The 24,997-nt window shown below is 39.0% G+C and overlaps 1 pseudogene; it reads left to right on the plus strand.

Annotated features, from left to right (window-relative positions):
• The first annotated feature begins 14,121 nt into the window (after positions 1–14,121).
• LOC119806351 lies at positions 14,122–22,794 on the plus strand (annotated as a pseudogene).
• Positions 22,795–24,997: the final 2,203 nt, after the last annotated feature.

The raw sequence follows: 24,997 nt of genomic DNA on the forward strand, positions 1-24,997 counted from the left end.
GTAGGGAAAGACTGAAAGCATTAGGGGTCAGGGAGGCAGGGCTGTCAGGAATTTGGAAAGGAAAACCACAGGCAGGGCTGATGAGATAGTGTGAGTAGCCTTGAAGGGCAGTATTCTCAAGTTTAGTGAAGGAGCAAGCTCTGCTGGCGACTTTGCAAGCATTCCCTTCCCTAGATTGTATTGAGACCTCAATGACTGACTGGAGAGAAATGTATAACTGGAGTTTAAAACACAACGGGTAAAGCATTGACCAACAACATAGAGCATTTACTGAAAAAACAGGAAACAGAATGTGATCTGGTAAGAACTTTCTTGCAGGTTTGGAATGCTGAACTCCCTTTTCCTTGTGGCTATGTGTAGTTCAGAGGGTAGCAACTATTCTAAAGTTTCTGAACTAGTGTTTACTTATTGATTGATTGCTCTCTAAGAAGAGGAGAAAGCATCTACATTATGGACCTCCAGAGTGTCAAGGCCAATAGAACGTGTATAAACAGATGGGAATTTATTTTAAGGATTTTGCATAAAAGATTGTGTAAGCAGGAAATTCAATATCTGCAGCATAGAGGAAAACTGTTGCCTATGCCTGACAGTCATCAGTTGCTGGAAATCCTCCTGCCTGATCAGAGCCGTCTAAAATGATGCCCAGTAATCTGCTTTAGTCAAACACCACTAGTTTGATCTCTGCTACCAAAAGCACTGTTCATGTTCAAAGTTATATGTAGAGAATTTTGAACTAAGTGTCTGAGAACCAGGAACCACGCACGCACACGCGCGCACGTGCACACACACACACGCACACACACACACACACACACACTATCCTTCATCACGACTATAGCTCTACATTAGTCAAGGATTGGGGTTGGTTGGAAATGCAGAGGGTATGCACCTCTGATGCAGTGTTTTCTGGCTTCTGGATTGTATTCTATGGTCATAACTTGTGACCTTCCATATCATTTATGTTCCATTTTTATGTCATTCACGCTGTCACTGCAATCTACCTCTTGTTGTCTCTTCTGCTCCCACCTTTCCTATTCTGCTTTACTCTTCTAAGGTGCTGCTCATTCCTTCTACCCTGCTCATGTCTTTAGTGCATCATTTTCTCCACCTATAAACACCAGGACCTACCTAACTCTTCTTTTTCATTAATTTTCACAGGGAAAATTAAATTCTAGCTTACTCTCTTTACATACCAATGTCTGCTGAATATTCCTTCTCACTCTGACCTTTTCTAGCAATTCCAGCTGTCTCTTCAGCATATTCACTTGAATAAAGAATACTGCACACTTAAAAATACCAATCACTTTTCTTCATATATTCTTCTTTATCTATCTTCTCCAAGTTCATAAACAGCCAATATTTATTATCCCACTGTTAAATGAAAAATTTTTAATTATTGATTTGTCTTTTTTCTTCAACTACTATGAAGAACATCAAATTTAATATATAATTAATTTAGTTACACTGAAATTGCATCTCTCTGTACTCACTGCTGCCTTTCTGTGCATGCCACAACTATTTATTTATTTTTTACCTGTGGTGCTATAAAGGCTCCTAACTGGCCTCCCAGGCCCTCACTTTGCCCTAATGTCTTCTTGCTCAGTTTTCTCTTGGTAGTTAATGACCATTAGACTAGCTGTTGGAAACCATTTGCACTGTGTGTGTAAACTGATGTAACTGAGTAGTTTACTTTGCAGTATTCCATCAGCAGCAATTTCTAAGTTTGAACAATGTGTTTGTGTAATACACTGTTATCAAGATAATTCCAGGTAATTGAAATTTTAAAAAAAGACAATAGATGTGATACAAATTAACCCAAGTACTGCTTAGACACAGTATAATTCTACACATGAACTTTCTCTGAATGTTTGGTACTTTAGTTGAAACCACAGTTTGCTTTTCCTTTAATTCCTCCCATACCTCCCCTCTCTCTTGTTTCCTTAGTCTCCCTCTTTCTCTTTCCTTTGAGTTTGCAAAGAAAAGGCAGATGTAATGATTTACTGATGTCTGCTGCTTCCTTGTCGTGCCTGACTGGACTGTAACCTTAAATATGATGGCCACTTGTTCTCTTCCCAGAAGAAGCTTCTTTGCTTCAACTAGTCCATGAAAATACAAACATCTTTCAGTATTCCTCCCTTCACTTCTCAACCCAATTGCTTATGCTTCCATCCCCACCCACCCCAGTCCACTCACAAAATCTCTTCTGGGTGTCCCACCATGAACTCTTCTTGTTACCTAGTCTCTCTGGGTCTGTGGATTGTAGAATAGTTACCCTTTATTTTACAGCTAATATCCACTTATTAGTGACTACATACTATGTTTGTCTTTTTTTTCGGTATGGGTTATATCACTCAGTATGACTTTTTCTAGTTTCATCCATTTTCCTTCAGATTTCCTTGTGTCATTGTTTTTAATAACGGTGGAATACTTCATTGTATAAATGTACCATATTTTCTTTATCCATTCCTCTTATATGTTGAGGGACATATAGGTTGTTTCCAGGTTCTAGCTATGACAACTAAAACTGGTATGAATAAAGTTGAGAATCCTTTGGGTATATGCCCAAGAGTTGAATACATGGGTCTTGTAGTAGACTGATTCCAAGATTTCTGAGAAACTGCCACCCTCACTTCCAAAGGCACTGTACAAGTTTGCACTCCCACCAGCAGTGGAGAAGTGTTTCCCTTGTTCCACATCCTCCTCAGCATGAGCTGTCCCCTGTGTTTTGTATCTTAGCTGTTCAGAGAGGTGTAAGATGGAATAACAAAATCATTTTTTTCCATTTTCCAGATGGCTAAGGATGTTGAAAATGTACAGTGTTTCTCAGTTATTTGATATCCTTCTGTTGAGAATTTTCTGTGTAGATTTGTACCTCATTTTTTAATTGGATTATTTGGTTTGTTGACATGTAGTTTAACTGGAAAGGAGGACATTTCTGGTCAGGTAAAAACCTAGTACAAGGATATCTCCAAGAAACCTACAAGGAGGACTCCAGCTAAGACTCCTGGCAGTAGTGGATAAGCAGCCTGAACTGGCCATCTCCTGTCATCAGATTGCTGCCTAGTCCAATTGACATCAGCAAGTCATCATCCTGCAGCTGATGGAGGCTGTGGAGGAAGATGTAGATCCACAACCAAACATTAGCCAGGAATCCTGAAGAGGAGGGAGATAAAGGAATATAGGAGCCAGAGGGGTCAAGAACACCTTAAGAAAGCTCACAGAATCAACTAACCTGGTTCTTAGGTGTTCACAGAGATAGAACTGACAACCAGACAGCCTGCATGGGACTGACATAGGCACTCTGAATATATGTGACAGTTGTGTAGCTCGGGCTACGCACGTGACTCCCACTGTTAGGAGTTCCTAACAGTGTCTCTGACATTTTACTGGCTTTTGGGACCCCATTCTTCATGCTGTGTCACCTTCCCCAGCCTTAATACAAGGGGAGATACTTAGTCTTACTGCAACTTGATATGTCCTGTTTTGTTGATATCCATGGGCGACCTGCCCTTTTTTGAATAGAAATGGAGGGAAGTGGCAAGGAAGGACTGGGGGAAGAAGAGGGGGGAACTGTGCCGCACACTGCACCCCCGTGTCTGCATTCGATGCGCTTTTACCCAGTTACCGAGCTTCGGGCAAGGGGTAGGAGGTTAAAATACACAAACACATATAGACAGAGAGACAGCGACACGGGTCATCCTTGAATTCCCCAAGAATGCCCTCTTTATTGTGTTCAGGGGCAGATTATATAGAGATAGCCACATCCTAGCCAAACCCATCAGAAACCACTTTCCTGCCATCAGGAACTCCTGAAGGTCTTGTGTTCAGAACAGCTGTAGGCACTCAGATCAGGGGATTACAACAAATTCAGGATCTGGGGTCTCACTGATCCCAACATCTCCCCCCTAATTTTTTTATAAAACAGAAGACCCTCCTGACCGCACAGCCTTTTGATCACTTTGATTGAACCTGTACTCAGGAGAGAGTGACAGCATCTCCTCAGGAGAATACTGGCTTTTAGGGAACACAAGAGAGCAACTTAAGCCTGTAAGACAGGTAGATTCAAGTATGCCAGAGACTGTTGGTTCCTCATACTATTTCCCACACACCCTCTTCCCCTCAAGTGAACAGAGGTGTGTGACCATATCAGACTCGGGACTTTTAGGAGTGGCTTTGCCATGACCCCAGGAGCAGTCAGAAACCGCTGCTCCTTCAGCAGTCCCCTAAATAACACACCCCAGCTGCCATACCCCCGTGACACATTCATTCTTGTCAGCTGAGTCATGGAAGACACCTTCTCGCTCGTGCACCTCTTTGGCTTCCCTAGCAGCCCAGCTGATCCTGTTTCTGCTAAGTGACCATATGCTGCATTCTCATGGGTTGTCTGTCTTTACACAGGATTTAAAGATGAATGCCCATGGCAACAGGCATTAAGATTGCCAGCAGTAGGGTCCCCAGTCACCACTGGACCCAACCTCCCATTTGAGCTATGGTATCCAACCATCCCTTTGGCTAAACAGTACAATCTGGTGTGCTAATTGTAACATTTCTAGGGCTATTTAAGTAACCATTGAGTTGTTTACCACATAAGAGGCATTAGCAATATTAACAGATGTCATACAAATGGAATAATGAACAAGACATTTGTTGTACTAGCCATAAGTCCACCTGCTCCTACAACAGGGCAGTCTCTTGATTTAAATTCGCTCTGCCACAGACTCTTCGGCATGCAGAGCCTAGAACTGCCACCGCCTTTTCCTTGCCCCGCTGCTGCTTTCTCGGGCAGCCCAGTGGGGTCTGTGCTCCAGCTTGTCTCAGCTCCAGCACTTGTTGCGTTTGCTGATACTTCTGGCACTGCTGTGGCATCTGCCAGGCTAGGCACTGATTGGGCTGAGGCAGCGTGCCTTCCACCACAGCCACCTAGCAAAGCTCTGCTCCAGCTGCCTTCTAGCCCCAAACTGGTGCATGGAGTGGAGCGGAATTCAGGAAAGCAGGCTTGATGCTCTGCAACCACTGAAGGGGCCCCACTTAAATTATCTTTTAGGGAATTTGGGCGTTGTCAATCTGGCTACTTCCTGCTGAGCAGGGACGCTGCATTCTTGGGGGTATTTACTGCAATTTACTGCCATTTTCCAGTCACACTCGGACATGAGTCGAGTAGAGTCGCAGTCGTGCTGTGCTTCTGAGCCCTGAGGCCCACGCTGGAAGCAGGCCTAGCATTCTTGCCTTGTTGGTCCTTGAGGCAGGTCCCGGGGTTTGCACGTGTCACAGCCCTTCAGTGCCTGCCCGTTAGCCTCTTGGAGCTGCTTGGCCTTGAAGCCGCAGCCGCTCACATTCCACTGCAACATTTCAGGAGGTCTCGGGGATTCAAACCACATGAATCTCGAATAAATCCTTAGGCTCTCATTGTCTGTGGAGACAAAAACAGAACCTCCTTTCCAAAACATCAAATCCTTAGGCCCATATTTTAAAGTCAAGATACCTTTCTTAGCAGTTCCTAGAATCAAATGTCTTTCTCCAGTCCAGAACACAAAAGACAACACAATCAACATATCATACATCTGTACGCATTTATCTTTTTAAGCTATGTACTTTTTTTTCTATCTTTTCTCAATACATAAGTCCCCTCCGGCCGGGGACAACCCTGTTCGTTTACCCCTCTTTCTCGGTTGGACTTCCTGGAACCAAAACCAAGCGAAGGACGTCAGGATTAACACATATACCCCAATCCACCCTCACCTTCTGAGGGCGACCTCTCAGCATTCCCTAGTTCCCAAATCTTGGCTGGGACCTCCAATTGCTGATATCTTGGTGGAGAACTCCAATTGCAGCGCACCGTGCCCCCGTGTCTGCGTTCGATGCGCTTTTACCCAGTTACAGAGCTTCGGGCAAGGGGTAGGAGGTTAAAATACACACACAGAAAGACAGTGACACGGGTCATCCTTGAATTCCCCAAGAATGCCCCCTTTATTGTGTTCAGGGGAAAATTATATAGAGATAGCCACGCCCCAGCCAAACCCCTCAGAAACCACTCTCCTGCCATCAGGAACTCCTGAAGGTCTCGTGCTCAGAACAGCTGTAGGCACTCAGATCAGGGGATTACAAGAAATCCAGGATCTGGGGTCTCACTGATCCCAGCAGAACTGTGACTGGGATATTAAAAAAATTAAAATTAAAGAAATAGAAAAAGGAAAATACAAACGTCCTGTCAGTTGGTGGGTCATCACTCCAAACTCATGTTTCCTATAACTCTGATTCTTTGGGCTATAGTGCCTCGGATGCAAGCATACAACCTATAATTGTATTCTGGAACTCCATGGAAGAAAGAACTTATGTATCCTTATTCCTGTACTTCAATTCAGCAGTGTGAGCAGGCAGGAGGTCAAAGGCTCAGGGAAATGGAAAGGACTTGTCTTGTCTGTTGACTAATCCCTTCCTCTGGAAATTAAGGAGCACCATGGCTGAGGCCAATAACTTATGAAGAAGTCTTTCAGTCAGGAAACCCTTTCTTTCCCCAGTCTTTCTGCAGTAATGATGTGGCTTAAACACTAAAAACTGAAGTGATGCCTTTCTGGAAATCACATTCACTTATAACTCCAGCAGGTAGGGCTTTAGGAAGTATCCACATCCTCAGCCTGCAGCAATGTCTGCAGCAGGTCAATTGCAACAACATTTTTGGGAGTTTGGAAGAGGGTCAGAGTTGGACTGCTTAAAAGATTTTCATAGGCACTCAGTTGTAGAAAGAGAAACACAATGTTTTTTTTTTTTAGTGAGTATGTGCTGGCTGATATCAGACATGGGAATAGAGTAGGAGAACAGAATGCAGAAACAAAAGATGCACAGCCTTGTTCAATGGCTGGGGTTGGTTTGGTCCCTAATAGGGCAGTGATTAAGGGAGACAGAGGAGATACTAACTGGGGCAACATGGAGTCTGAGATTATCATGATGGTAGCCATTGCTAAACAAAATACAACATGAAGTTGGAAAAGAATCATCTCTTTAATGCTACAGGATATACTTATCTCCTTCAAGACTTTAGAATGGAGATCCTGGTTCCTCAGAACTGTGCCTGGTGTCACAGCAACAAAGTGGACAGGAGAGAGGCAGAGTAGGTGAGGAGAGGTAAGAGAAGACACAGGGGCTCATGTATTTAGTCACTCCAGAGACCCAGAGATACTTGGACCTAAGTTTTAGGTGTGTGAGTAGAAACACGGGCCAAGTGCCAGAAGTTTTGAGTCTAAGCCTGGTGTTTAATATTAACATAAAATAGGCTTTTACATTAAATATTTATTTTTGTTGGCAACCATTTTAAAATTGTAAATTTTCATTAGACTCTTCCAAGTCCATATATTTCCATCCAAATGACTTTCTGGAAACATATAAGAAATTCTCAGACCAAATTCTTCCTATGTGTATCAGTACGCACTTCCTGCTGTGGAGGGAATGGTAGCATTGCTGCTCTCTGGTCTCAACACCGTGACCTGGCTCATGCTGTTCTTTTCTGATATTCACTCCTGAAGTATTATTGCTCCAGTTTTTCTTCTCTCTCTCTCTCTCTCTCTCTCTCTCTCTCTCTCTCTCTCTCTCTCTCTCTCTCTCTCCCCTCTCTGTTTCTCTCTCTCCCCCTCCTAATATCACTCTTTTCATCTGAAGGCCTTTAGTCATGTTCTATCTTATGCCTAGAGTTCCATCATTTAGCAATAGTTTAGACTTTTATCTGTGGGATCCATTAACACAATGGTGAACCCCATGGAGGCATTGTCCAAATTCCTGTTTCTGTTTATTCATAGTACTCTTATTGCTTATTCACTTCGATTTTTGATCATTAGAGCCTAAGTATTTTAAGAACAGAAAACAGTTGTATGACTCAGCAGTTAGAATGGTGACTCTCCTATAACTATCAAAAAATTCTTTATTCAGTATTTTAAATAAATAAATAATACATAAATCATCATTCTTATTATTGACTGATATTTCTAGTATATAATAGATAGTAGAATCTAAATAGTTGAAAAGAACATAAGTTGAACATTAGTTCAAATTTTAGAATATAGTGTCTTTTTTTTTCCTGTGGCTGAGGATTGATGTACAAAAAAGGGTAATTATTCATTCAGATTTCAGCTAAAGGGAAGTGGAAAGAGAATAATTAAAACTTTTGAACTCACATGGATATTAACATGTACAGATTGCCTCCTCTTATCCAGGTCCTGTACAAGGCACAGTAGTAATGTCACCTGCTTAAAATCTTTCAGCAAGCTTAACATGTAGCTCTTTACATTCTCTCTTTTAAGATGAGAAAATTGGGAATTAGAAGTACTAAGTCATGTGCCCAGGCTTCATAACCAACATTCATCCTGTCTTTTCCAGACGACCTTGGCTGAAACAAATTAGTCTGTGACATTTTATGTTTAAGCAATGATTGAAGATAAATCGATAAATCTTAAGGAACTTGAATTTGGTTCTACTTCTGGCAGACAACTAAGAGAGAAGAGGTGTTGCCATTTAGAGGACATATAAAATCAAGGGCTTTGCCACTAATAGTCAATAAAATTTTCACAATGCATTTTCCATGGCTGTTCTGGACAGTTTCCAGCTAGATCAATTAGCTTTAATGCCTTCAAATGTCTCCAACACTTTAAGTTGCATAGTATACTTCAAGTGTCCATCTAATTTGTAGGTCATTACTGACAATGGACTGTGAAAGTCAACTTTCTTCATGCTCCAGAACATAACACAATATAAGGAGAATGAAATAAATAACTAATATGTTATATATTGAACAAAGGAGAGAAACTTATGATGATGGAAAGAAAGGAAGGGTAGAGGGAGAAACATAATAATAATAAAGTGATATAGCTAAAAAGGAATAAACATAGCCAGTGTAATTTAAGCACAATCATCTCATATCAAACACATGCTGCATTTAGAATGTTTTTATGCTTTATGTCTGATTTTACAATTGTAAGTGCTAATTCAATCACTAAACAATCCAATGAGACTAGTAATATTTTCAAATTGCATATGTTAAAACTGAGGAAATTCACATGCAAACACAAAACAGAATATATATCTAAAACAATCCTAAGCAAAAACAAACAAAAAAACAAAAATGTCATTGGTTCCTGCTACCTGACTTTAAATTACACTGCAGAGCCATAGTGACAAATACAGATTATTATTGACTCATCTCCCAGAAAGGTAAATCAATGAAATATATTAAAAGGCCAAGACATAAACCTATGCAGACATAGCCAGCTAATATTTGAGTAACAAGATTGTTAAAAGCATACACTGGAAAATAAACAATGAATTTAAAAATAGTATAGTGGGTTTTCCACTTACAGAAGAATGGATTTAGATCCGTTGTTCCCACACTGTAAACAATCAATAACAATAGACCAATACTTTAATTGAAGCCTGATACATTGAAATTTAAACAGTAAAATGTAGAATAAATACTTCACTACACAGGCATAGGCAAGAATTTATAGAAAAACACTTCAACAAAAATAAATAGTCCCAAACAATGACAAACATCACTACAGGAAATTAAAAAGCTCTCCCAGCAATGGAAACAATCAGCCTTGGGACAGGCAAAGTCCTTGCTAGTTATGGCTCAGATGGATTTGAAGCTGGGTATGCATATACATTAAAAAATTGAAAAAAATAAATACACACACATAAACCACAAACCAAGAAAAGGACTAATGAACAGAGAGCTCTTAGGAAAAGATATCTATATCTATATCTATCTATCTATCTATCTATCTATCTATATGTATATGTATATATTTACAATGTTTCTATTTTTTTATTTTAAATTCTCTATTCACTTTACATACCAAGCACAGCCCCCCTCCCTCCCTGAACCCTGCCCTCTTTCCACCTTCTCTCAACCTCATCCACTATCCACTTCTCAGAAACTGTCAGGGCTCCTCCCATGGGAAATCAACAAAGCCTGGCATATCAAGCTGAGGCAGTATCATTGCCCGTCCCCCGTGCCTGCTTCAAGGCAAGCAAAGCATTGCACCACAAAAAAAAAAGAAAGAAAACAAGAGATGCCCAATCATACTACAAAAGCATTTGTTCAACAATGTTCATAGCAGCATTATTTGTAATAGCCAGAAACTGGAAACAACCTAGATGCCCCTCAGTGGAAGAATGGGTAAAGAAAGTGTGGCACATCTACATATTATAGTACTACTCAGCAGTAAAAAACCAATAACATCTTGAATTATGCATGCAAATGGATGGAAATAGAAAACACTATCCTGAGTGAGATAACCCAAACTCCAAAATACAAATATGGTATGTATTCACTCATTAGTGGATTCTAGCCATAAACAAAGGACATTGAGCCTATACTTCGCGATCCTAGAGAAGCTAAATAATAAGGTGAACCCAATGAAAAACATATATTTATTCTCCTGGAAATTGGAAGCAGACAAGATCGCCAGGCAAAAGTTGGGAGCATGAGGATGGGGGTGAGGTGAGGGGGAAGAAAGAGGGGAAGAGAGAAGAGAGGATTGGGAAGAGCTTGGGTTCCAAAAAGCTAATTGAGGCACCAGGGACAGATCCTGGTTCCACCGCTAGGGACCCCCTAAGCAGACAAAGCCACACAGTAATTGCCCTCATGCAGAGTGCCTAGGTCTCATGCAGATTCCCTGTCTGTCGGCCCAGAGCCTATGAGCTCCGGTGAGCTCTGATCTTCTGTCTATGTGTATCTCTGTATCATGATCTTGAGCCCCTGCTCAAAGAATTCCTAAGTCCTCTCTTCGACTGGACTCCCAGAACCCTGCCAGGTGCTTGGTTATTGACCTCTGCGTCTACTTCCTTCCGTCACTGGACAAAGACTCTATGATGATAATTAGAGTATTTACCAATCTGATTACAGGACAGGGCCATTTCAGGCACCCTTTTTACTATTGCTAAGAGTGCTAGATGGGGTTATTCTTGTAGATTCCTGGGAAGTTCCCTAGCAGCAAGTTTCTCCATAATACCGTAGTTATTCCCTCTACCAAGATATCTTTCTTTTCTTTTTTTTTTTTTTTTTGGTTTTTCGAGACAAGGTTTCTCTGTGGCTTTGGAGCCTGTCCTGGAACTAGCTCTTGTAGACCAGGCTGGTCTCGAACTCACAGAGATCCGCCTGCCTCTGCCTCCCGAGTGCTGGGATTAAAGGTGTGCACCACCGCCGCCCGGCTACCAAGATATCTTTCATTGCTTTCCCACTCTGTCCCCTCCCCAACTCTCCCATCCCATTCCCTCATATTCTCATCCCCCAACCCCTCTCCTCTACTGTCCCCTGTCCCCAGTATATCCAGGAGATCTCATCTATTTTCCCTTCCCAATGTGATCAATGGATTCCTTTTAGGGTCCTTCTTGTTACCTTACTTCTCTGGAGATATGAGCTGTAGTCTGGTTTACATCTAATACCCCCTTATATACCATGTTTGTCTTTCTGAGTCTGGTTACCTCATTCAGGATGATTTTTTTACTATTTCCATCCATTTGCCTGCAAATTTTATGATGTCATTGTTTTTTACAGCTGAGTAATACTACAAGTAGATAACAAAAAAAAAAAAAAACCCTCAAAATAAATCCAGTTATGCTGAACCTTATAAAGGAGAAAGTAGGAAGTAGCCTTGAATGCAGTGGCACAGGAAAACACTTCCTGAATTTAACAGCAGTAGCACAGACACTGAGAGCAATAACCAATAAGTAGACAAAGGACATGATTGAATAAGACAAAATGGCAATCTGCAGAATGGGAGATCTTCACCAACCCCACATTCTGACAAAGGGTTAATATCCAAAATATATAAAGAACTCAAGAAACTAAACATCAAAATACCAAATAATCCAATTAAAAAGTGGGGTACAGATCTAAATAGAGAATTCTCAACAGAAGAATCTCAAATGGCTGAATGACATTTAAATAATTGCTCAACATCCTTAGTCATAAGCAAAATGCAAATCAAAATGATTCTGAGATACCATTTTACACCTGTCAGACAGAATGGCTAAGATCAAAAACATTGATGACAGCTTATGCTGGAAAGAATGTGTGGAGTAAGGGGAACACTCCTCTACTGCTTATGGGAGTGCAAACTTGTACAGCCTTGTTGGATATCAAATAGTGACTTCTCAAAAATTGAAAATCTATCTACCACAACACCCAGCAATACCATTCTTGAGCATACACTCAAATGATGCTCAATCATACTAGAAGAACACTTGCCCAACTATGTTTGTAGCATTATTTGTAGTAGCCATAACCTGGACACAACCTAGATGCCCCTCATCCAAAGAATGGATAAAGAAAATGTGTTACATTTACACAATGTAAATATTTTTTAAAGTGTTCATTATACTTAGCCTTCAGAAAAATTTAAATTAAAACAACTTTGAGTTACATCTCTTCACAGTCAAAATGTCTTCATCATCAATAACAAACAACAAACAAACAAACACGTGACAACAAATGCTGAACAAAGATGCAGGGAAAGAACACTTCTTCACTCTTGACTGGAGGTTGAACTGCTGTTGTAATCCTGCACATAAGCATGGAAGGTTATAAAAAGAAATAACTAATGTATGACCCACCTCACCTGCTCCTGATCTATAGAGGACTCTATATCTGGTCACAAACATTTCAGACACAAGCTTGCATATCAAAGTTTAATATCCCCTTTCCTGTCTGTCTGTCTGTCCGTCTCTCTCTCTCTCTCTCTCTCTCTCTCTCTCTCTCTCTCTCTCTCTCTCTCTCTCTCTCTCTTTTCCTCTCTTATTTTATAAACATGTACATACCCATAATCACCCACACACCCTTGCAATTAGGATTTGGATATCAAATATTTTAGGAAGTAGTAGGGAGCAACCTATAAGTGTTCCTGGTGAACAGGAGATGGGGAAATAGATGAAGAAGAGGATCAAGAAAATTCATGCCTGAAAATGCTGCCGTGAATCCTAGTACTTTGAATGCTAGTGTGGTGGTTTTCCTTTGTAAGTTACCTTGGTCGTAGTGTTCTATCACAGCCATAGAAAAATAACTATGATAGCTATTTAAACAATTCAAATAATGAATTAAAAGAAAACTGAGAAAACTTAAGTGGCTTGCTTGACACATACAGCAGGTAAGCAAGAATTAGACTCCATATGTGCTGTATTCAAGCTTTGTATTTTTGAAGCAAAGTGCCATAACTTTAATGGCTGACATAACTGCAATGGCATGACCAGCCTTGATCTTCTATCATGGAGGTAGTGGCACAGCAGACAATTGTTTTATTGTCTCTATGGGGCATCAACTAAGTCAGCTAGCCTCTAAGGCATTTCACACTCAGACATCAATAATAAGTGAAATGTTGTAAGGGATACATTCCATTGTGATAAATAAGATGTTATGTATTATTTCAATACAAGCACTGCAAAGCTTTCTGTGCATTTTGAATAGCTTTGAGTAGCTCTCCATTTCTCTGGGTTAAAAAAATCAATGAAAAATAGGGAATGATGTGCCATTAGCAGTGAGCCTAACATCTAGAATTGATCTGAGACAAGAGGGCCAAGGAAGGTCTTTACGAAATTCTGATCATGTGCAAGAATGAACCAAAATCTCCCCTAGTGACAGAATATGAGCATGGGACATTGTGAACTTGGTCAATCAGGTCTCATCCGCCACGCTCAATGGGAGAAAAGCGAAAGAAAATCCTCGCAGACTTCCTTCTCCATAGTTCATGTGATCTAGGCAAATGAGATCACATACCATTCTTACATATTCTCTCTAAAACACTGTGACATTTACATTAACTTTGATGTTTTAATGTCCTACAACTCACTTAAAATCAAAGGTTAATGTCTCTCAAAATCACGCAGTCATGCCTCAGTGCCAGAGCATAGAAAGACATGCTTGGCCACATAAGTAAAGCCATGTTCAATTACCCTGCATTTTGTCAAGTAAATTAAAATGGACATTGCGCATACAAAGTATGGGTTTCATCTTGTGGAGCAGTGCTGTGGAAATGCCAGCAGCCATGAGGCATGTGCACGCTTTTACTTTTGCATTTGTAGTTCATGACCACGCCCACACTGGTTCTGTGTCTTAAAGGCTATTGGCTTGACATTGAGATGGAGGAAGCATTTTATGGTGCATTGCCTGGAAAGCAAACAGAAACCCAAGAACCAGATCTTACATATAAAGAAAAATGCAAACTGACTGAGCAAATAGATTTGAGTATTTATTAAGTCAGTTAGAACTGTTTGCACATTTCATTCAGCCTGCAGCTCATAAGACTCCAACCAGAGTGCCCGCAGGTAAAAAAAAAAGGATGGAAAACAGGATTTTCTCTCAGTTAGCAACTAATGACACCATAGAACAGAGCAAGAGGAGGACAAAGAGTTATTAACAGAAAGCTCCAAAGCAACCAGTGTCTGTGCTCGATTTGAAAATTCTCCATCTTATGTAAAATGAGCTATTGAGAGATTATCAGGTTAAGGATTGAATTGGCTTATCTCTCTGTAGGCAATAGTATCCTTGCAGATGCAATGGGTTTGGCAAAGACATTTCAAACAGTTTCTCTCCTTGGGTGCATGAAACACCATAGAAATATTCCTGGTCCTCTTATGGTTTGGGTTCCCTTGTCTACATTGCACTGGATGAGTGAATTCAAGAGATGGGTACCAATATGTAGATCTGTTTGCTTGATAGGAGACAAAGAGTGAAATGCTCATTTGCCAGGGATGTTTTATTACCAGGAGAGTGGGAGGTATGCGTCACATCTTATGAAATGCATATTAAAGAGAAGTCTGTGTTCAAAAAATTTAACTGGAAGCCGGGCGGTGGTGGCGCATGCCTTTAATCCCAGCACTCAGGAGGCAGAGGCAGGCGGATCTCTGTGAGTTCGAGGCCAGCCTGGTCTACAAGAGCTAGTTCCAGGACAGGCTCTAAAAAAGCTGCAGAGAAACCCTGTCTTGAAAAACCAAAAAAAAAAAGTTAACTGGAGATACTTAGTTATAGATAAAGCTCCCAGGATAGAAAATGAAAAATCTGAGTTGTCAGCAATAGTGAGGGAATTCAAGACTACAAATCGACTGTTGCTAACTGGAATGCCTCTTCAGAAAAACTTGCATGAGCTCTGGTCACTTCTAATTTTTTTGTTGCCAGATGTGTTTAATTCAGCTGATGACTTTGATTTTCTGGTTTGATACAAATAATTGCCTTAGGGATCAAAAGCTCATTGAGATACTTTTGTATGGTTCTGCATCCATTCCTCCTTTGTCAAGTTAAAGCTGGTGTTGAAGAGTTTGCCTCCAAAGAAAGAAGTAGAAATCTATGTGGGTCTTAGCAAAATGCAAAGGAAATTGTATACTCGGATTTTAATGAAGGATATAGACATATTAAACTCAGCAGGAAAGATGGGCAAAATGAGGTTATTGAACATTTTCATGCAGTTGAGGAATTTCTGCAATCATCCATATCTCGTCGCTGGAGCTGAACTTGGCCCACCTTACACAACAGGTAAATATCTAGTTACCAACAGTGGCAAAATGGTGGTATTAAACAAGCTGCTCCCTAAATTAAAATAACAAGGTTCAAGAGTACTAATATTCATTCAGATGAAAAGGGTATTAGACTTTTTGGAAGATTGATGCATGTGGAGAAATTATGAGAATTGCAGATTGGATGGGCAGACACCCCATGATTGGAGACAAGACTCCACCCATGCATACAATAAACCAAATAGCACAAAGTTTGTTTTTATGCTAAGCACATGTGTTGGTGGTCTGGGCATCAATCTTGCAACTGCTGGTGTAGCTAATTTTATATGATTCAGATTGGAATACCAAAGTAGATCTTCAGGCTATGGACTGAGTACCTAGAATTGAACAAACAAAGACTGTCCAGTGTTTTGCTTTATAACAGATAACACTGTTGAAGAAAGAATAGTAGAACGTGCTGAGCTGAAACTCAGACTGGATTCAATAATCATTCAACAAGGGAGACTTGTAGATCAGAACCTGAACAAAATTGAGAAAGATGAAATGCTTCAAATGATTCGACATGGGTCCTCACATGTATTTGCATCAAAAGAACGTGAAATCACTGATAAAAATGGTGATGGTATTTTGAAAAAGCGTGCAAAGAAGACTGCAGAGATGAATGAAAATCTCTCCAAGATGGGTGAGAACTCTCTTGGAAACTTTACAATAGATACAGAGTCTAGTGTTTATAACTTTGAAGGAGAAGACTACAGACAAAAACAGAAGATTGCATTCGCAGAGTGGGCTGAACCACCTAAATAAGAAAGGAAAGCCAACTATACTGTTGATGTATATTTCAGGTAAGCTCTCCGAGATGTTAGTGAATCTAGGGCTCCCAAGGCACCTTGACCTCAAAACAACCAAATGTTCAGGATTTCCAATACTTTCCTCCACATTTATTTGAATTACTGAAAAAGAAATTCTGTATTACAGGAAAACCACCGGGTACAGGTGCCTCGGAGTCCTGACCTACCTAGCACAGCACAGACAAAGAAGGAGAAACAACTTAAAATTGATGAAGCAGAGCCCCTAAATAATGAGAAGCTAGAGGAAAAAGGGAAGCTTCTGACACAGGGGTTTACTAATTGGATGAAGAGAGATTTTAACCAGTTTTAAAAGCTAACGAGAAGTGGGGTCGTGATGATTTTGAAAATATAGCCATAGAAGTAGAAGGAAAAACTCCAGAAGAAGTCACTGCATACTCAGCTGTGTTCTGAGAAAGACACAAAGAGCTCCAGTGTAGAATGTGGTTATGGCTCAGATTGAAAGGGGGAAGGCAAGAATTCAAAGAAGAATAAGTATCAAGAAAGCACTAGATACAAAGACTGGATGGTACAAACACCCTTTCATCAGCTAATAATATCATATACTACTAACAAAGGAAAAAAAACTATACTGAAGAATTGTTTTCTCATTTGTATGCTGCAAAAGCTTGAATTTGACAAGGAAAATGTTTATGAGTTATGACAATACATTCGAGACTCCCCTCAGTTCAGATTTTGATTGGTTTCTGAAGTCCAGGACTGCAATGGAGATCCAGAGGGGGTGTAATACCTTAATTACTTTGATTGAAAGAGAAAACATGGAACTAGCAGAAAAGGAGAAGGCAGAGAAAAAGAAAAGAAAAATCAGAGAAGGGTTTGTTGTAGATGGTTATATTCGTGATGCTCATGCCACTATGGGCCCTGGTGAGGCAGTAGCTAACAGGACTCACAGCTGGATAAGATTAATGATGACTTTTCTCCTTTGGTAGCATGCACAGCTCATTCGAGCATGATGAAAGCCAGCCAATAGGAATGAAGGCCTGTGTTCTCTGATCAGGAGAGTCACTAACAGTGTTAGCAATAGACCTACAGTGTATGAATCTGTGGGACTTCACTGGCCAACAACTTCAAAAGAAGTAATCCTTTATTTTTGCACTGGGCTTTTTGTGTTTTGTTTTGTTTTGAGACAGGGTTTCTATGTGGCTCTGGAGCCTGTCCTGGAACTCACTCTGTAGACTACACTGACCTTAAACTCACAGAGATCCTCCCGCCTTTGCCTTCTAAGTCTGGGATTAAAGGTATGTGCCATCATGGCCCAGTGCCACTGGAATTTTGTGTGTTCAACTGTGGTGTTTAGACATTGTTGTCATGTCATAGTGTAATTTTATTTTAGCTCACCAGCTCTGTATGTCTCTCTATGTCTCTGTCTTTCTGTCTGTCTATGTCTGTGTGTACACTTTGACAATACTAGGTTACTGTACGACTTCTGAAGGGCTTTGAGTGTTGCTTGTCTCTCCCAGAATTCGTCCTGTGAAAAACTGTAGTGCTGAAAGGCTGTACTTTAAGATGTCATGATAAAAAGAGCCCTAAGGGATAGATATGCTCCGCTAAAGGAAGGGATGGTGGGTGGTTAATAAATTCACATATAAAACCACATCAAAATCTGGTTACATAACAGACTATTCCAGGAAGTTGACAGTGTAAAATCATAATAGAATAGGAAGCCTCGGGAGCGAGGAGAAAAGGTGAGGGGGAAAATGTGAGCAGTCCATTAGATGCAGCTCTATCGGAGGCAGTGAATGGACAGACATGAGAGAGAAACACAACACGAGGTAAAGAAACAGCTCATGGTTTTGTCCTAATCTTTCCCAGGCTTAAAGTTCTAATTTAGGGAACATCATGTTTATGGTGATACATCAACTCAAGAACTTTAATCTCTGACAATTTAAAGAAGATTGAAAGTTTAAAAATCTTCTTTAGCATTTAAAATCATATTTCTAACCTATAAAGTCATAATTCGACAATAACTCTGGTGTATCTATCTTTCCATAATTTCTGGAATTATTGCTGCCTAATAAAATATAGCTGCTTGATGTAATGCAAGGTCTTACTTTTATTTCTGCATGGTATGGAATGTGGAAATCTTTTAATAAATGTAGTATTTTTAATAACTCAAAACCAAAACACAATAATTAATTGTGGTTAATAAGCCAAAATGGTGGTGTTTATTATTAGTTCTTTCTCCACAAGATGACAGATAGGTAAAATCCACTTCGTTAATGCTCGAGGGCTTATTTCTACTGCAGACCTGTTTCTTTTTACTAGTTCCTGGTATCTCTTAGGACTTGTTCTTTGCAGAATATTGTGCCAAGCCTCACACTCTACACAGAGCTACATACCATCTGTGTTTATGTGCATGTTTTGCTTGACTGTTTTGACTTTTGAATTAAGTGACAGATACATTTACAGGGGTGGTAATGATTTCTCTTATTCCATTGGAACTATGTGATATTTCATTGCAAATTATTTAGCTGTTCTTCTATTTGATTTGGCATTCAATTTGTTTCCAAATCTTTGCAAATTGAATAAACTCTAAAATAGTTATCATTGTGAATGCTGTCATAAGTGTGCTTCTTTCAGGTAGATGTAGCAAAGGGAAAATTCTCTCTTTTGCTTTCTCTGGGATAAATTATCTCATGGGATAGTGAAATATTAGCAAATGATGGTTGAGCTATTGTGTGATGAATGTTTTATGGATAAGCAGAGAAGAAAAAAGGAGAGAACAATCAGTTCTACTTTCAGAATATGTCAAAGGATGTTTAAATTTTTGTAAGAGGTGAGAAATCATCCATTGAGTACAGCAGAAAAATACCACATCCTTAAAATATGTGAATAAAGGAAGATATTTTAAAATAGGTGTTGTGATCGTCAAAAGTTCTAAGAACCTGGAAAATTTTATAAGTAGGCAAATTTCATTTGCAGAAATTAAATCAGCAAAAGCGAAATGTCAAAGAGCCAGTTGTTGGGGAATATTATTTTAACTGTATAAATATGTGTTACATTTGTTTGTGCTTCAGAATATTACTTTAACTGTGTAAAGGTGTGTTGCATTTGTTCATGCTGCATTTATTTAGTGATGTAATGACATGTGGTTAATAACATAAAGATGTGTTGTATTTGTTTCACCTTGCCTACCTAAGGTACCCGATTGATCTACCAAAAACCTGAATGGCCAATAGCTAGGCAGAGAGGGATAGGTGGGACTGACAGGCAGAGAGAAAGAATTAGAGGAATCTAGGCTCAAGAGGAATCAAAGAGAAGAAGAGAACAAGGGAGAAAGAGAGGCACACACCAGAGGCTAGAATCCAGGCAGAGCTACTAGTCAGACATGGAGACAGCAGAAAGGAAGTAAGGAAGAAAGAAAGACAGAGAAAGAAAAAAAACAGAAGTAAAGAAAGGGAAGGGAATGAGAGTACAGGGTAGAAGAGGGGAGGAGAGAGGAGGGAAAGAAATGGAGGAAGGGAGGAAGGAAGGAAGGCAAAAAAAAAAAAAACCCTGATACAAAAGGTAGATAGAGAGACAGATTAAAATAAGAGCTAAGCTAAGGCTGAGTACTCAAAACTAATAATAGGACTCCATTTCATGATTTGGGAGCTGGTTGGTGGCCCAAAAAAAGAAGCCTGTAACAGTGGCTCTCTTCATGGCCCTCCACAGAGAAGGAGGGGGCTATGGCAACATGGTAAGCTCAGGGCTAAGGACAAGGCAAGCACCCAGAAATGAGTCCTCACTGGAACTATGCTTTTCAAAAGCTAGTGTTGTTGGGTATAATTTTGTCAGAGGAATTAAAATCATTTTTGAATGTTAAATTTTGACTCAGAATATTTTTAAGTACTATGTAGTTTAATCGAAATCCAGAATGACCAGATCACTCTCTTCTAGTTTTACAAGTAAAACTCCTTCATCTTTTGCCTCATCACTTGGGTACAACAAAATCCCCTCTATTTATGAAAGTGTAAGAGATTACATTTCTGTTCTGGACTCTTGGAAACAAGGATGCAGGCTGGAAGTAGAGAGACTGACTGCTTCAATATAATTTCTACCTATAGTCTGACATTAAAAGAAATAAACATTTTGCTTAGAAAGGAGGAAGCAGCTGAGATTCATACAGATGTCAAACTTGCTTCCTGCCTCTGGAATCAAAATTTACCTCTAACTTAGAATGAATTCCTGCCTAGGTAGGTATATTTCTCTCCAGGTACCACCCCAGACCTTTGGTACAATCTTGCTTCCTATTAATTAAAGCTTCTGTCCTGACTCCTCTTCAGATGCCTTCACTTCTTCCGCTGCTGAGGATTGCAGGATACTTGCATATTCTCATCCACCAGCTAAGGTAAGGTTTCACTAGTCCTCGCAGGATGCAGCTGGAACAATAAGTATTATTTTCATGAGAACAAAATTTAGCATTCCTATCTAAGGATTTGAGCTGTACTGATCACCATAGTAACTAGATGGAATTCTAGTTTGTATAATGCATTTGAAAATGATGTGGTTCAGAGGCCATGCCTGGGTGGAAAAGAGGAAAGAGAGAAGGAGTTCATAAGTATGAAATTTCAATATTTTGTGGGATAATGCAAATAATGGAATTTTAGGATGGCATTGCTGAATCCTTAAGAATGTGTTGTCTAGTAAAGGAAATTAGATCCATATAGATTTTGTGACTCTTCTAAGGCCACTCAATAATGAGAGTTTGGGCTTTAGCATCCATCTCCTAAATACAAAACTGTAAAGAAGTACATATTTCTCACAAGCTATTGACTATTTCTAGAAATGATGTGAGTTCTCCTATGCCAATATTTACTTAGTCCATACCTCTACAGATTCAAACATTAGTAAATCCTCAGGGTTTTAATTTTTACATTTAGCTTTTTTGTTTGTTTGTTTTTGTTTTGTTTTCTGAGACAGGGTTTCTCTGTGCAGCTTTGGAGCCCATCCTAAAACTCTATAGACCAGGCTGGCCTCAAACTCACAGAGATCTGTTTATCTCTGCCTCCTGAGTATTCGGATTAAAGGTGTGTACCACCACTGTCAAGCTTACTTTTAGTTTTAATTGCTTCTTTATTTTATATGTATGAGCATTTTGCTTGCATATATGTCTGTGCACAACAACATGTGTTCCTGGTGCCCACTGATGTCAGATCCCTTGGAACAAGAGTTACACACTGTTGTGAGCCACCATTTGGGTATTGGGATTCAAACCTCAGGTCCCCAATAAAAGCCGCCACTGCTCTTAGCCAGGGAGACATCTTGCCAGTGGTTAGGGTTTGTTGTTGCTTGTTTGTTTGAGATCTTGCTATGTAGCCCAAGCTGACCTTGGACTACTGATCCTTCTGTCTCATCCTCCCAATTTCTGGAATAGAAATGTGTGCCACCATGGCCATCTTGAGTAAATCTTCTAACAACAGATTAACTTGTTCCTGAGAGTCACTGAAGGGAACTGATATGATATGCTTTATGTTCCCTATGTGTTAGTGACTTACTATTTGGATAAAATGTGATTCCCACTGCAATGTGAATGGCCCTATATTATATGTGTAGTAGTTAGTCATTGTGTATAAACTTACATTCCTATCTTGTTAGACCTGTGCCCTCTGTTTCTTTAGGCATGTTCTGAATGGAAATTCCAATGTGTAAGACAGGTATATGATTAACTTTACTATCCTTTCTAGACTTAGTTTTACCAATTCATATTTCCATCAATGTTTCATGTTCTCTATCATTGACATCTCCATCACTATCACCATCATTAGTTCTTCTCTTTTTTGTCACCTAGGAGTAGTACATGGAGGACTTGTAGCATCCCGATAGCTACATTTTTTTTGATGTCTATGTTTTCAAACTTAGCACACGTTAGAAAAACTGACAAATGCTTATTAGCCATTTGATTCCTAACTCTCAAGAACAGGTGATGGTTAGGTGATGGTCAAACTTGTCATTTGTTTTAATTAGGATTTTTTTTTTTTTTTGGTTTTTCTGTGTAGCTTTGGTGCCTCTCCTTGAACTAGCTGTTGGAGACCAGGCTGACCTCGAACTCACAGAGATCCACCTGCCTGTCTCCCTAGTGCTGGAACTAAAGGCATGAGCACCACCACCCAGATAATTGGGAACTTTCTAAAGCACTGAAAAGTAAAGACAATGCATTCAGATTACAGGTTTGTCTAGACATATTCTGTGGTCAGATGTATTTTCTGAGCCTATGATATGTGTTTTCAACTTTCTTAAGAATCATCTACATAAATAACTAGGTACTCTTAATAGGCAGGCTATTTTATAGTTCCAAAGTCTTTTATGAATCAAATCAGTGTCTGAACCTGTGAAATTATTAATGATGGGTCTGCGGAAGCAAGAGAGCAGTTGGTCATCAGTGTCTGTGTTTGGGGAGTTCTTGCTTAATGAGAGTGTCCTAAAGAAAGAGAAGGACAAACCCTTGACTGTGTAAACTATTTAGAATTTGGTTTGTGCCTCTATCTGTTTAACTTTGAACTTGCTTTCTGCCACTCTTTTTCCCCTTCTTCCTTGTTTCTTAATCAGCAGTTACTTTAAACTGTTGACTCTCCTCTGTCTATTGAATATCCGTAAAAATATTAGGGTAAAATGGTTTCTAATTTTGACTTTGATTGTTTCTGAATTACTGGTCATATCGCCCACATTTCAGTGTGTTTAAAGGACTCATTATGTATCTTATTTTTTTAAGCATTTGTTCAATTCCTTGGCAAATTTGATGGATTATGTTTAATGCATCATTGGATTATTTTATGAGTATGTAAGGTGTGTATGTCTGTGTGTATGCATGTATGCATACATATGTGGGATTTGAATACTGAAAACTTGTCATTAACTTTATTTCTGTAGGTTGCCTCTCCATTTTCTTGACTTTGTATTTTATATTTATAATATATATTATATTTATATTAAATTACATATTTTAGCTGTAAATGACTTATAATTTTTATGCTAAAAGTATTTTCATTATGTTCTAAGAGTAACCGGGATGAATTCTAAGCCACTTTTGCTGTTGTTATTATGTTGCCTAAATGTTTTGTGTGTTATTTTTGCATTTAAGTTTAGGAATTTTTTTAAAATAAAATGTGAGGTTGAATTTCTTTTGTATTTTGCCTGGAAATCTATTTTCAAATTCTGTAATGCCTTTCTCTTCCATTTTCCATCAGTGACTTTAACAAAATATCGAAGAAATTTATTATGTACATACATATACCTGACCAAAGACGTGATGTATTGATGTGTGGCTGATTTCCACACTCAGGTCAGCACATCTTGCTTTGTTAGTTTTGTATTCAGTACTAAAGGTTTTTTTTTTCTATTCTTTTTTTCTGTGTCTCGATTGAACTACACATTTTGGGTCGAGTGAATCTCCTAAATTCTTCAAAAATACTTTTCTAGTATTTTATTTTATTTGCAATTTTATTTTTCTTTGGTCCATTTTAGGAATAAAACCTAAAAATACTGTTAATCCATAAGCATGGTCTATCACTTCATTCATTATGATATTAATATATTTAAATCAGCAATATGTTGCAGTTATAGGTATAAAAATCTTTGAAAATTCATGTTAAATTTATTTTTTGTAATTTTCCTTATATAGTATCAAAACTGAAATTTTCCTTTTATGTTTCTAGTATTCAATATTCCAGATATTCAAATTCATACATACTGATTTTATATACGAGTATTTTCTAACTTGCTAAATGACTTTATATATTCATTAGAGTTCTTTAAGCAATCAAGTTCTTTTTCCATATATATTTCATATATATGCTAGAGCAAGAAAATATCTCTTCCTTTCTAATTATTACGATGTATTGTTTCTTGTTTGTTTTGGCTAATGTCAAAGTCTCAAAATTGTAATGATTAGAATCAAGACAACAATGTATCAGATCCCATTTATAACATGATAATAAAAGTCTTTTATAACAGAGATGAAGTAAGCTTTAGACGTATTCATTTAACATTTTGATAATTATATATGACTTTAATTGTAGATTGTATAAAGTTCTTTCATCACGGAGTATCATTACACTGGAATTCAGCATATATTATATATGCTGAATATCAATATAGCTTGGGGTGGTGGTATATGCCTTTAATCCAAGTACTAGGGAGGCAGAGGTAGTTGAATCTCTATGAGTCCAAGCCCAGCCTGGTCTACAAGAGCTAGTTCCAGGACATCTAGGGCTGTTATCCAGAGAAATTTTGTCTGGAACAACCAATATGAAATAAATATATGTATATTTCATATATATATATATATATATATATATATATATATATATATATGAAAATTTCAGGTAATTTTTTTGCATCTCGTTGTAGCCCTGGTTGTTTTCAAACTCTCTTTGTAAACCAGGTTGGCTGATATGTATTTATGTGTGTTTGTGTGTGTATATAATGTATATATGTGTATACACACATATATATAGAGAGAGATACACACATACATACATACATATATACATACATTTGGTCGTGAACCTAACCTTTAATGGCTGAGCCATTCTTCTGGGTTGGCTTAGATCAAGAGCACTGGCTGCTCTTCCAGAGGACTTGGGTTCAATTTCCAGCACCCATATGGCAGTTTACACTTGCCTGTACCTCCATTCCATGGATCAGGCTCCTTCACATGG

The sequence above is a fragment of the Arvicola amphibius genome, chromosome 1, assembly GCF_903992535.2.
Source record: "Arvicola amphibius chromosome 1, mArvAmp1.2, whole genome shotgun sequence".
Classification (NCBI taxonomy): Eukaryota; Metazoa; Chordata; class Mammalia; order Rodentia; family Cricetidae; genus Arvicola; species Arvicola amphibius.